The sequence below is a fragment of the Nylanderia fulva genome, unplaced genomic scaffold, assembly GCF_048542155.1.
Source record: "Nylanderia fulva isolate GAGA-0341 unplaced genomic scaffold, ASM4854215v1 Scaffold14, whole genome shotgun sequence".
Lineage (NCBI taxonomy): Eukaryota > Metazoa > Arthropoda > Insecta > Hymenoptera > Formicidae > Nylanderia > Nylanderia fulva.
Genome location: NW_028189622.1, coordinates 4,008,527 through 4,020,760, shown reverse-complemented (window position 1 = coordinate 4,020,760; position 12,234 = coordinate 4,008,527).

The following is a 12,234-nucleotide window of genomic DNA, read 5'->3' as shown; positions in this document are numbered from 1 at the left end:
ATATCTCAAAACATGTGTGGCTGATTGTAGTAAATTATTCATTATCTTCATTAATTACTTTGTATTTTGTGTTAAATACGCATAAACAGACATTGAAATATAATCATTTTTTTAACCGTATCTAAAATATATCTTTAAAATCTATCTTCTAACTATATACTCTAGAATCTAGAATATCAATCAACCTAGTAATTTATTTAACTAACATTCTGCAACGAAGATTAATAGATCGATAATAATTTACATTTATATATTACATTATATATATATTTAATTATTTAATAATAATTAAATTAATAATATATTCTTCATACGTTCTTCGTTAAATCTATATGTATGTAATTCAATTTCTAATTGTTTCAGAAATGATAATGCAATGATAAGAACAAGTATAATTGTGCTTTTCAAATACTAAAATAAAATTACATAAAAATGTGATATTATTATTATTAATATTTAAATATATAATATTCGGATAAGTTTTGTCACACTTAATATATGCTGTTAGCATAAGAGAGAATATTGCAGATAATGAATCAACGTTGTTGTATATATTCAAGATATCACTCAGAAATAATTAATGTACACGCTATGACGATCGCATGTGTAGTATTGTCTGACAGAATTTCCATGTCGACAGACATGTATGTCGCAGTAGATATACAGATATCATCTTCCTCACATCAGCCGACACTTTTCATCCTCGACTACGTTTTACTTCGGACCTTTCCAACCTTTAAGGACATCGGACGCTCTTAGCAGATGCAATGTCGCTGTAAGATTGCGCGCTCGAGCAGCGAGTACCTCCATTTTTGCCTCTTTTTTGCCCCTTTGAAGATGCGAGGCACGTTCAAAGAAATCCTTCCCCAGCTATGCTGCAGCCCGATGCATCACACGCATTCTCGTTGTCGACGTCTCGCGACCGTATTAGATGTCAGAGCGTAATGTCTGATAGATCTCGGAGATGTTGCATAAAGCATGCACAAAAAATGTCGCACACATTCATTTCCGACACTCCTCGCTACGAAATACTCTTTATTCAATTTGCGCGAAATACCTTATGGTTTTATATAATGCAATGCAAAAGTGTATTTTAGACTGATCTTCTCTCAAAGGACTCCAAAGACTAACAACATAAGTCAGCGCAGAATCAAGTAATCAAGAAGTACCACACTATGTATAACGTCATAATTAATATAAAATGTTTTGTCGTTTCATTTTTCTTTGTGAATTTAATGCGACCTATAAAATCCTTTTACTATGCATGATCATAAAAATCAAAAATTCAGTAAAAATGACAGGAAGATATAATTATAAAATAAAATAAAAAATTAAAATATATTTTTTATAATTAAATATATATAAGTCATTTTTTTAATTCATATGAAATGCGACTTTTTAGGTACTCAATTTTTTACTTTCTATCGCCATTGCGATAAAATAATGATTTTATATAATTTCTTTAGCATATTTAACGATTCATTAGCTGCAATACTCTTTACTCAAATTATTAAAAATTCAGGGAAATTATAGATTTCAGATATTCTATAAGTTTAATTTATCACAAAATTTCAAAGAAATGTGAAATTTAATGGATTAATCGAGATATATAAATATCACTTGGCAACATTTGGAATAACATATTGACACGATTTCATATGTGATACGTAAATTAGAATTAATCAGTTTAATATCACGTCTTTTCCACAGATTCTGAACGCGGTCACGATTACTCCACAATATTTCACGTGTGCAAAATGCAGAAATCAATTTAAATATAATAATATCCGACATGACAATATTCTCATTATTATCTAATTTAGCGATATTCGAACATAACAATGTGTGATGTGTGCACGCGGGAACGAATTCGCGAAGCAGTTTTCAGCTCGACAAGAGTCTGTAATCGAGAGTCGATCGATACGAAGCACGCGCGCACACGCGCGATTTATAGGATCCGCGTTGAATCGAAACGAGCACGATGCAGCTCCAATAATGTTATGAACGTTTATCGACACTGCGACAGTCCGTATAGCGATGGCTTTAACGATAACTTTTCTGATTTCCCAGTAGCAAACAGGTCGACGGTCTTAAATCATGCCAGAAATTGGCAAACAGTTAATACTCGATTCACCTTTTCGCCTCCGGGAGAAGCAGTTAAACAACAGACGTACAAAGACAGAGCAAACAATACCAGCAATGTCATAATTTTTTTGATCGACAAATACAATCATGGTTCTTTCAATCTCATCGAACATGGAAGAGCTGTTTACTGAAGTTGTTTGACAGAAATGGGTAGAAAAATATTTTTTTTAATAAAACAAATATATCTGTTATATAAAATATTGTAATTATTGACACATTTGCAACTCTGATTGCCATTTTAGCTTTCGTCGAATAATATGATAGTTATTGATCGTTTAAATGTTAATTTATTTGTTCCTTTCGAATTTAAGTAAGATTCCCTATCTTGAGGTTTTTGCTCGGTAGAATACAAAAGCAAAAAAATGTATATGTATAAGTTTGCATTTATTATTAAAATATAATTATTCTCATACTTTATTTTCAAATTTATGTTTTTGTTATGCGAAAAATTTGGTTAATCAAATGTTAAATTAATGCATAATTATGTATATTTCACATAATTATGTGATATATTGTTAAGCATCTAACTCTTAAAAAGCAAGAAAAAAAATTCTGTGTCAAAAACTAATTAAATACACTGTTTAAAAAGCTGAAAATTATGTTATTCTAAAAAAATATTTTTGCTGGCGTATAATCTTTCTGTTATACAACTGAATACTTTCTATAAACTTGCTATTTAATTTCAAAACTTGAAAACATTTTGCGTAATAGTGGCAAACAAATGAAAATTAATAATATTATTTTCTTTAATAAATAATGACCAAATAATTGAATAAATAAATATACATACATATATATAGAAGATACTATATTGTCCAACAAATTATACTGACAATACAAATTTAACAATACATATAGTAAAGTATAATAATGTTCAAAGTTCTAATAGCTCGCGAGTAATATATGCTTTGCATAAGTAATATTGTCTATTACATTAATGTTAATTTAACAATTTTATCGATATTCTCTTTTGAATAATAGTAACATTATATTATACGCCCAATTTATTAACACATCAAGTTTAATTAGTGTCTGTTAATGAACTTCCATATAAATTATATTTTATTCATTTGACTAATCATTAATATATAAATTCCATCGATTGAAAAGAAAAACGATATAACGAATGAAAAAAAGAAACTTTGCGTAAACAGTGTATTTAAAGCTATTTAGAATTCTTTAAAAAAAATGAAATAAGAAACGAATTTTACATTTTTCTTTTACTATAAAATTAGAACTTTTTGTATGTATGTATATGATTGAATAATGTAAAAATAAGCATTTGATTTAATTTCCAAGTGTTTTGAACAGCTTCGATGGTTTTCTTAACATTTGATAAAATGGATTCTTGATTGGTTTTTGTCCCCCAAGCCTTTAATTTAAATAGCATAGTCAAGGGACTCAATCGGCAAGCTTCGTTATCGCAAAGAAACAACGTTACCTTTTCTCTCCGAGTACTTCGCGTAATCCTCCAGTTTTCGTTCGGTAGATTTCAATGCGGAAAACGACATGCGAATGCGTCTGCAAGTTTCTTCCGCAAACTTCGTTCAGAATTGGAATTAAGACGTTATAGAAATGGATTATGGAGTTTAATTAAGTTGACTCAACGCCAGCACCACAAAATTTCACGGCTCTTCCTTCCCCCGGATTTGCGGATTGCCCTTTACCGTTGATTCGTCGCAGAATAGTGCATTTCTAATTTCAGAGTTTGCGTTGCATAAATTTTACGAGCCCTTCAAGCTCTTCACACAATCGACAAAGATAAGTAATTATCGATATACTTTATAAGAATAATCACTAAATTAGCCACTTAATTGTTTTTGTAGTATCGAAAGTTCGTAATCTTTCGCAGAAAAAAATCTAACGATATTAATTATTATACATCACTTAATTTTCAATAAAAATCTACGAAGTTGAAGTTTATGAGAAGAGAGAATTAACTATAATTTTTTTGCTAATAAAACAAGTTTCTAATACTTATATCCAACCACATAGCAACCGCGTGCAGCGTTCGTTGCAGATCTTTCGCGATTGTATCAGAATTTCAACGTTACGAGCGAAAGGGTTCGTAAATTTCCTACCTTGTTTCTCGCACGGTGAACAAAATCTGGCGTTTGGCCGAACCTAATCTAAAAACGATGGCGGTACTCAATGTAACGATCCCGGATTTTCTTCAGTTTCCCCCGTCGGTTTACGGTTCGCAATTCTCTCTCCCTCTTTCCTTTTTCCTCCCCTTTCCCGTCCTCAAACGATTTCATCTTATATCCGGCAGGATTAGAGAACCTCTGTCCCTGACCGTTTCATTACTCATCCCATACGCGCTCCGAGATTCTACGTGTTCGTTCCGTTTGTCTCTCTTTTTCCATCCTCCGCACTTGTTCAGCCCTACTCTTTTTATATTCTTCAGCCCATTTTGTCCCCTTTCGGTTCCCCCTTCCATTTCTGAGCGACTTCGCAATATTGTAATGTGAAGCACAATACGTTGCTCTCGAAAAGATGCGCCGCCATGAAGACGAGGATATGCGCGTAGGGAAAGATTAAAAAAGGGAGTATTATGTTTTGCGAAAGAGGGAGGCAAGGATGCTGTGCGCGAAGTGACGAGTCATATATACGCATGTTTCAACAATAAAATTAAATATGATTAATTTTCGGAATAAAACGTTAAAATTATTTATACCCACATTCATATCAAATTTTGTTTTCTCGCTCGATCTACTATATGCCTCCTCAAAATTTATTTAATTAGAATTTTCCCCAAGTGTGTATAAATAATTAATACCTATTCCTATGAAAATGTTATTTATTTCTTTCTTAGAAAAATATTGTCACAAATTTGAATAACAATTATATAGACTGACTGAGAATATATGCAGCACTTTATTAATTTAAAAATATGCTGCATTTTATTTATATATGAATAAACAAAATAATTTAATCGAGAGAAACGTGATGATGATAAATGAATAACCAATATATTTCTCGCGTCCAAAGTTTTCAAAATCTAAAATTATTTTAATACACACGAATGCAATCAAGGAACAGATATAAACCATACAAAATAACTACGTCTACTTGTTCCAGTATTATCGATTTTATACAAGATTGGCCATAATAACAATAATAATAGTAATAAAAATATTATTCCATCCGTGACAATAACTATCTGAAACGACATATGCAAGAGCATATCCTGAATTACAAAGTTCGGTTCTGTCGACGTCTCTGAGGTGCAGTTATCGTTTGCCCGGAGAGTCCTATCTCTACTCGCGAAATCGTCTCGACCGTGTAGAATCCAGTTAGGTGTCCACATAGGCGTATACACAGCTGTACAGTCTCACATGCTCCATTGGTTTCTTATTGTCACCTGCGCCGAAAGCTCATCCCGTAAATGGATCAAGTGCACGAAACATTTCTCCGATAGAACCTCCGATAGATACTCACATTCGACAGAAGCAACTCTGATCGCGCAAAATACATTTTCACAATAGATTTATCTCTCGCCGATGGAACGTGTTATATCGCTTTGAGCGATCGTAAAGCCGTTACGAGTTTCAAAAAAGGATTGTTAAAATTCAACATCTCGTATTGTCATAATTTTTATTTTCTAAATTAACATTGATTAAATAAGATGCTGAGTTTACGGATTTTTTTTTTTTTACGTTTAAATATAATAAATATAATAATAAATAGTAATGTTTAGATTTTTAGAGAATATTAAAATTGCAAAACTTAAATAGAAATGTGAATATTTACGATAAAATTTTGTTAAATATAAATGTAATTACTATTTCTACTTCTATCGATTTGCTTATAACTTTCAATATATATGCCATATCTCCTGCAAAAAAGAACAAAAAAAAATAAGATCTCGAAAAATCACCGTCTTTCTAATACGAAGCTGAAATGAGAGCGAAGTAACGAAAGTAAAGTATAGTCAAGATATTAAAACAGTCAAAGTAACTTTTCTTTAAAGTATACTGCAGAAAATTCCGCAAACGCCAAGTACTTTACGGTGTGTTACATGTCGGACCAGATAAAAATTCCATAACGCGTAATGGAGAGCTCGTAAATATTTATCTTTTTCTAACTCGGCGATATGCTAAGTTTGCGTGAAAAACGCACGCGGGAAACGTCGGATAACTCTTGACATGATTCAGAAATGCAGTAAACTCTCGGGTCTTGACTATAATGCTCGGTGACCAGAAGTAATCTCATTAACCGTGTCGTAAACTCATTTAACAATTCGCAAAGAATCCTTGCCTAAAATATGTACTTACTCGCATATAATCGAGTGCAAGCTGCGCTTCATATTCGTAATTAATTCGAGAAAAGTTTTCATCGCGAAATTTACATGTTCCTATTCCACTTGGAAATCAAATTGTAGAGAGATGCACGCTCATATGCATATATGCAATAACACATGCAAAGTAGATTTCAAAAGAATCAGCCTAAAATTTATAATTACAGATTTTCAACTTATTTGATTTTTAAGTTGCTTCTTGTTTAAAAAAATTTATACTTATATAAAATATTAAATTAAATAATCAAATTTATAAATGGTAATCGTCATATCAGCTGTTTCAAAAATAGATTAATCGCACGCAGAAGAAATGTCTACCAAGACCATAAAGAGATATATTAAACTCGGGACATTATTTCGCGCTATACAGGAGTGCAGTAATGACAAAATCAGCCGTAGGATTGCGATCCGGAACAAAACATTAGCGGCAGGGATTCACAAACCGCGCGCCATATGGCGGGCTTTCCGTGCAGGAAACTCGCTAGGATCCGCGAAATTAGCCGCAGATACCCGAGATTCCGCTTGCATAAGCGTCGTCGCAAAAACTCAGAATTCTCGAGAAGGATGGCTCGCGAGAGGCAAGGGAATTATAGCGACAGATTTGCAAGTGTACAATTGTACAGGGGCGTATGTAGCGAGAGTTCTCGAGAAGCTAATAATCCTCGAGGATCCACGACGGAAACATAATTAAACAGGCGCGTACTAAAAAACATGAATTTCTCTCGATTTCTTGCATATAATAAATTTAGAAAACTTTTATTAATATTTTTTTCGCCATATTTGTGAATTCAAATAAGACAACATTATAATAACATCTCGAGATTTGAAATTAACTTATTTCAAGGGTCGATTAAATAAACAAAAAGAGATGTGGTTTTTCTCATTTTTACGTATTACGTAGCTAAAAAAAAAATTGACAAATATTTTGTTTAAAACACTGTACGAGATCTTGTAATAGCCTGTGGTTCTTAAGTTTCATCTTTGAAGCTTAAGTTCCATCAATTTCCACATAGATGCGTCCCTGTCACTGTAACTGTAAAACAGGACACGAGAAAGAAAGAGATACAAAACAGCAGAGTAAGAGAGAGGGAGAGAGAGAAGGAAAGGGTGATGAGAAAAGAGAGGAGAAGCGAGTATAGTAAGGCTCTTGCAAAACATACGCTGCTGAATCTGACACGTCCTCTGGCAGTCTGTTGGGTTTTCCAGGATGGTGAGGGGGCGTACAAATCTAGACGGTTACTTACTGACACACACAGCATTTTGCTGTCGTACCAAATTCTCTCTCTCTCCCTCTATCTCTTTCTCTCTCGCTTACACTTGCAACCGCGAGCGTAAGCTGTTCTCTCCCTTCGACTCGCTGCCTCTCATCTCCACCCTCTCGACAGTATTGTATTGTATTAAAGCCGCGGCTCGTGTTGCGGCTTGACAAAAGCAGGCGCGCGACCTACCCCGGCGCGTACTCAGTCTTCTCTTTCATCCCTCTGCTACCCTCCCTTCGTCTCGTAACCCTCCCTCCCCCGCCTTGCTATTCGCGCACCCCGCGGCGCTGCAGAGTCCAGAACATGTTGTATTATTCACGGAGTAATTTAAACCGCAAATGACAGATATCCTAAATGTCCTCCTGGTCTGTCCGATCGACCATTCGGATACAGCCAGGCTTGGCTTCTGTCGTCTTGTCATGCGTGACAGCCGCAACAGACGAATTAACGCTCGCGCGAGGCTCGTAGGAAATATATAGCATATGATGTAAACACGTGAAAATTGTGATAATCGAATCAATTAAATTTAATTATTGATAAACGGATAACTTTATTCGATATATATATATATATATATATATATATGTATATTGATGCAATGTATCGTGCGTATTTTCATATCTTTGAAAACATTATTTCAAGAAAATTGGAAAAACGCGTGTCGTAACATATTATAAAAAATATATATTCTATAAATATTGTTTTAATATTTTTATATCTGCGCTCTCTCGAAACGCGCACATCTATCCGTTTATATAAAATTATATTTTTAAATAAAATAAAACAAGGTTCATCACACATAATATTTGATATCGCTATCGGTGGTATAATGCAAGCAACATGATAAATTACATATTCAAATCCTATACGTTTTAAATTACTCAAGGCACTATTTTTTGTATAAAAATATATACATATTTTTGTCATAAAAATGATTTGAATTAAAAAAACTGTTTATAGAAAAAAAAAAGTTAAAAATTATACAATAAAAAATTATGTTTAGTTTAATAAATAATTTATAATTGATTCGATTGCACAATTGACACGTTAAAAATATTTATTTTTCTATCGGTCGATTTGCTAAATTTAGTTTAGCTATCACCTTCCTCATGCCTGTCCTATCATCAAGTTTCAAGATGAACCTCAATCGCGACTCCATTAAAAGTGCTTTTAACCCTTATCAGACGCATCTGATTCTGACACGTGATTCGAATTTGTCGTCTACCTGCGGCATCAGCGAAGCTCTTTAAAGTTATAACATAGTTCTATTAAATTCACGAAATCGCCTCGAGAAATATGCAACGTCTGTAATGATATTCTCAAACGTGCAAATAGTAACATGCAATCAAAATATATTCAATTCCAAGAAATATTTTTGACAAAGTACGTCACGTTTAAAATCTCATGTTATAGAACACTGTAAAAAATTATTATGAGGAAATAATTTCAACATTAATAATCGAAAAAAATAACGCTTTGTAAGGATCAATACAATTTTACTTAAATGCACACGAACAGTTTAGACGTTAACGCAAAATATGAGCGAAAACCATAATTATCCACAACGTGTAATACGAAAGCATGGTCGCGTATAGTTTCAAAAAGCCCCTGCTTATAATTATTCTTAGTAAATCTCGTGTGCAGAAAGCGTAGCCTGGTCTGAAAGGCAACTTTTCGCGACTTTTCCGGTAGACAACGTCCATGATGCACCGCTCTCAGCTTTTACATCAAGGCGTCGCGGCTCGAATTAACGAGAAGCTTTTCGTATTTCAGCGTTATTACAGCTCTAAGTAATGCATCGTGCTTAAACTCGTATTTACGTCAGCCATGTAAAAATCTTTTGTCTTCGGACCGAAACAATTCTCTTTGCCGATCACGCGATAGCGCGGTGTCAGAAATTTTTAATTTACGTCACACCACAATACCGCACAAGCGTCAAACAAGTGTATGTGAAACTGGTATCTCATTTCTTGGAAACCCGTAAATAATTAATTATAATTTTTTTTAATTCTAATAGTTATACTGATAAGGAAAATGCTGTAGAACAAAGTGAAGTGCTAAAGTTGACTTCTCAGTTTGTTCTCAAAACATTTTTGTTGCTTTAATGGCTAGAACTGTTTTTTTAAACTACCAAGGACTCTAAAACTATTGAAAATAAAACCAGAACTCTTAATTATTTATGATTTCCCGCAAAATAAGATACTTATATAATATAATAAGCTTCATACACTCCTATTATCGTTATAGAAATGTTATAAAATATCTCTTACTCACCAATACCTGCAATAGTAGAGTTGTATTGATCTGAAAACAAAATATTCAAATTATATATATATACATATGTATGTGTGTTATTTATATATATTATATATATATATTTTTTTTTTATTATATATATACAGAATATTTTTACGGTCTTAAAACGGTCGAATATCTCATAAACGATGCAGTTTAGAAAAAAATGCTTTTATTTTGCATACCTCACAATTGTCCCGCTGTCGCCCGATGCCTCCCCGGACCTCCTCCTCCTCTCTTGGTAGCACTCGCGACACTCGCGAAAACACGAATAATTACGATCGCCCGACACTTGACATGGTACTCCCGACGCGATGCGTGAATCGCACGCGTATTTCGCGTTCATTGTACAATGAGAAAACCGATACAACTATAAACGCATGAAACAACATTTGGCATTCGAGAATCTTGCAGTCGCTCGATGGCTCTCCGAGACTCCTCTCCTGTTAGTAAAGCTTACCTGTAATAACAAATAAAAAAAAAATATATATATATATATAATAAACTTAAACAGATATAATGTTTCTTGAAAAAAATGAATGTATTATATATTTATTTTGCATACCTTATAGTTGCCTCGCTGTCGCCCGATACCTCCAGGCCTCCTCCTCCTCTCTTGGTCCCTCGTAGCACTCGCGGCACTCGCGAAAATACGAATAATTACGATCGCCCGACACTTTACACGGCACTCCCGACACGACGCGTAATTCGTGTTCATTGTACAATGAAAAAAAAATGATACGAAAATTATAATCGCACGAAACAACGTCCGTTCGACACTCGAGAATCTCACGCGCAGCTTATCAGCAACGCTATCTGTAACAAATAAAATATATACATATATTAGAGCAATCTTATTATTTCGCATTATAACGTATACATGATATATAAATATGTAGCTAGAATTAACGCAACACATTCGCGCGCGCGAAAACAGATTAAGTCGAGGGGGTAACCACTTAATGTAATCGTGGGACAGTGTCCCCGAAATCATTATGAAATCCTTATGAAATCCCGTGTAATCGTTTGCAATCAGATGTAATTGATAAAGTCAAATGAAATCATGCGGAATCATTAGAAATCATAATGAAATCATATGTAGTCAGCAGAAATCATTTTGAATTTTCGTGTAATCATTGGAATCATGTGTAATCATTATGAAATTTGTGATGAAATCATGTGTGGCACAAGCACTTTCCGTAGTAAATTGCGATCAAATTCAAGATAAAATGCTATTTATAATTTTATGTGTCACATAAAATCCTAAATAATTACATGTGCAATCACGAAAATGTATTGTATAATCAGATGAAATCATTTGTAATCAGATGAAATCATTTATAATCAGATGAAATCGTTTGTAATTAGATGAAATCATGAAATCAAATGAAATCATGTAATCTGTGGGACAACATTTTAGCTAGTGGTTACCCCCTCGGATTAAGTTGGATCATGTTGACCGATGACACAGATTTTGCATCAAATTTCTCGCGAAATATGTGTTTCGAATTACTATATATATATATATGTATCGTCTTATATAAAAATTTAATTTCTCGTAAATATTTTTTAGCTTTCTTTATAAATAAATATTATATAACTGACACGTAATACATTATAAAAAATTTTATAGATTGATAAAATATTATAGTATGATAAAAAAGTATTAATTGAATTTGTGTAATTCTATGAAAGAGAACATAAATATTTTTATCTAGAGACAAGACTCGCATTTTAAGACATGAGACCCAAATATTTCTTCGTTTCCATCAACAGCATTCATTACCTTTACGCTCAACCGAGGATCTCTCCTCTTTATAAGAAGAGAAAAAGCGAGTCATATGTCGAAGGTAATGGCGCGTCAGTGAGTGATTTGTCTCCACCCAACCATTTTTCTGTACATTCATATTTTTTGCCTATTATCTCTTTCCGTCTTGCGTGTAATATATGAATAGTTATATTTAAGATAAAAAAGTGTAAATATGAAACATTAATATCATGTAAATATACATATATCGCATTTATGTGCATCAACGTTATTCTCGCGGAGATAATATCAAGATAAAGATAAACTTCTGTCTCGTATTAAATTTAATTAAAAATACAATTAAAATATATGTAGAAACAACAAATAAAAATTTGGCATTTTGTGGAGATCTGTCGTCTCGATTTCTTATCTTATGTATACCCATGCGAGACATATGGCGTTAACATTCAAAATATATATTTTCTTTC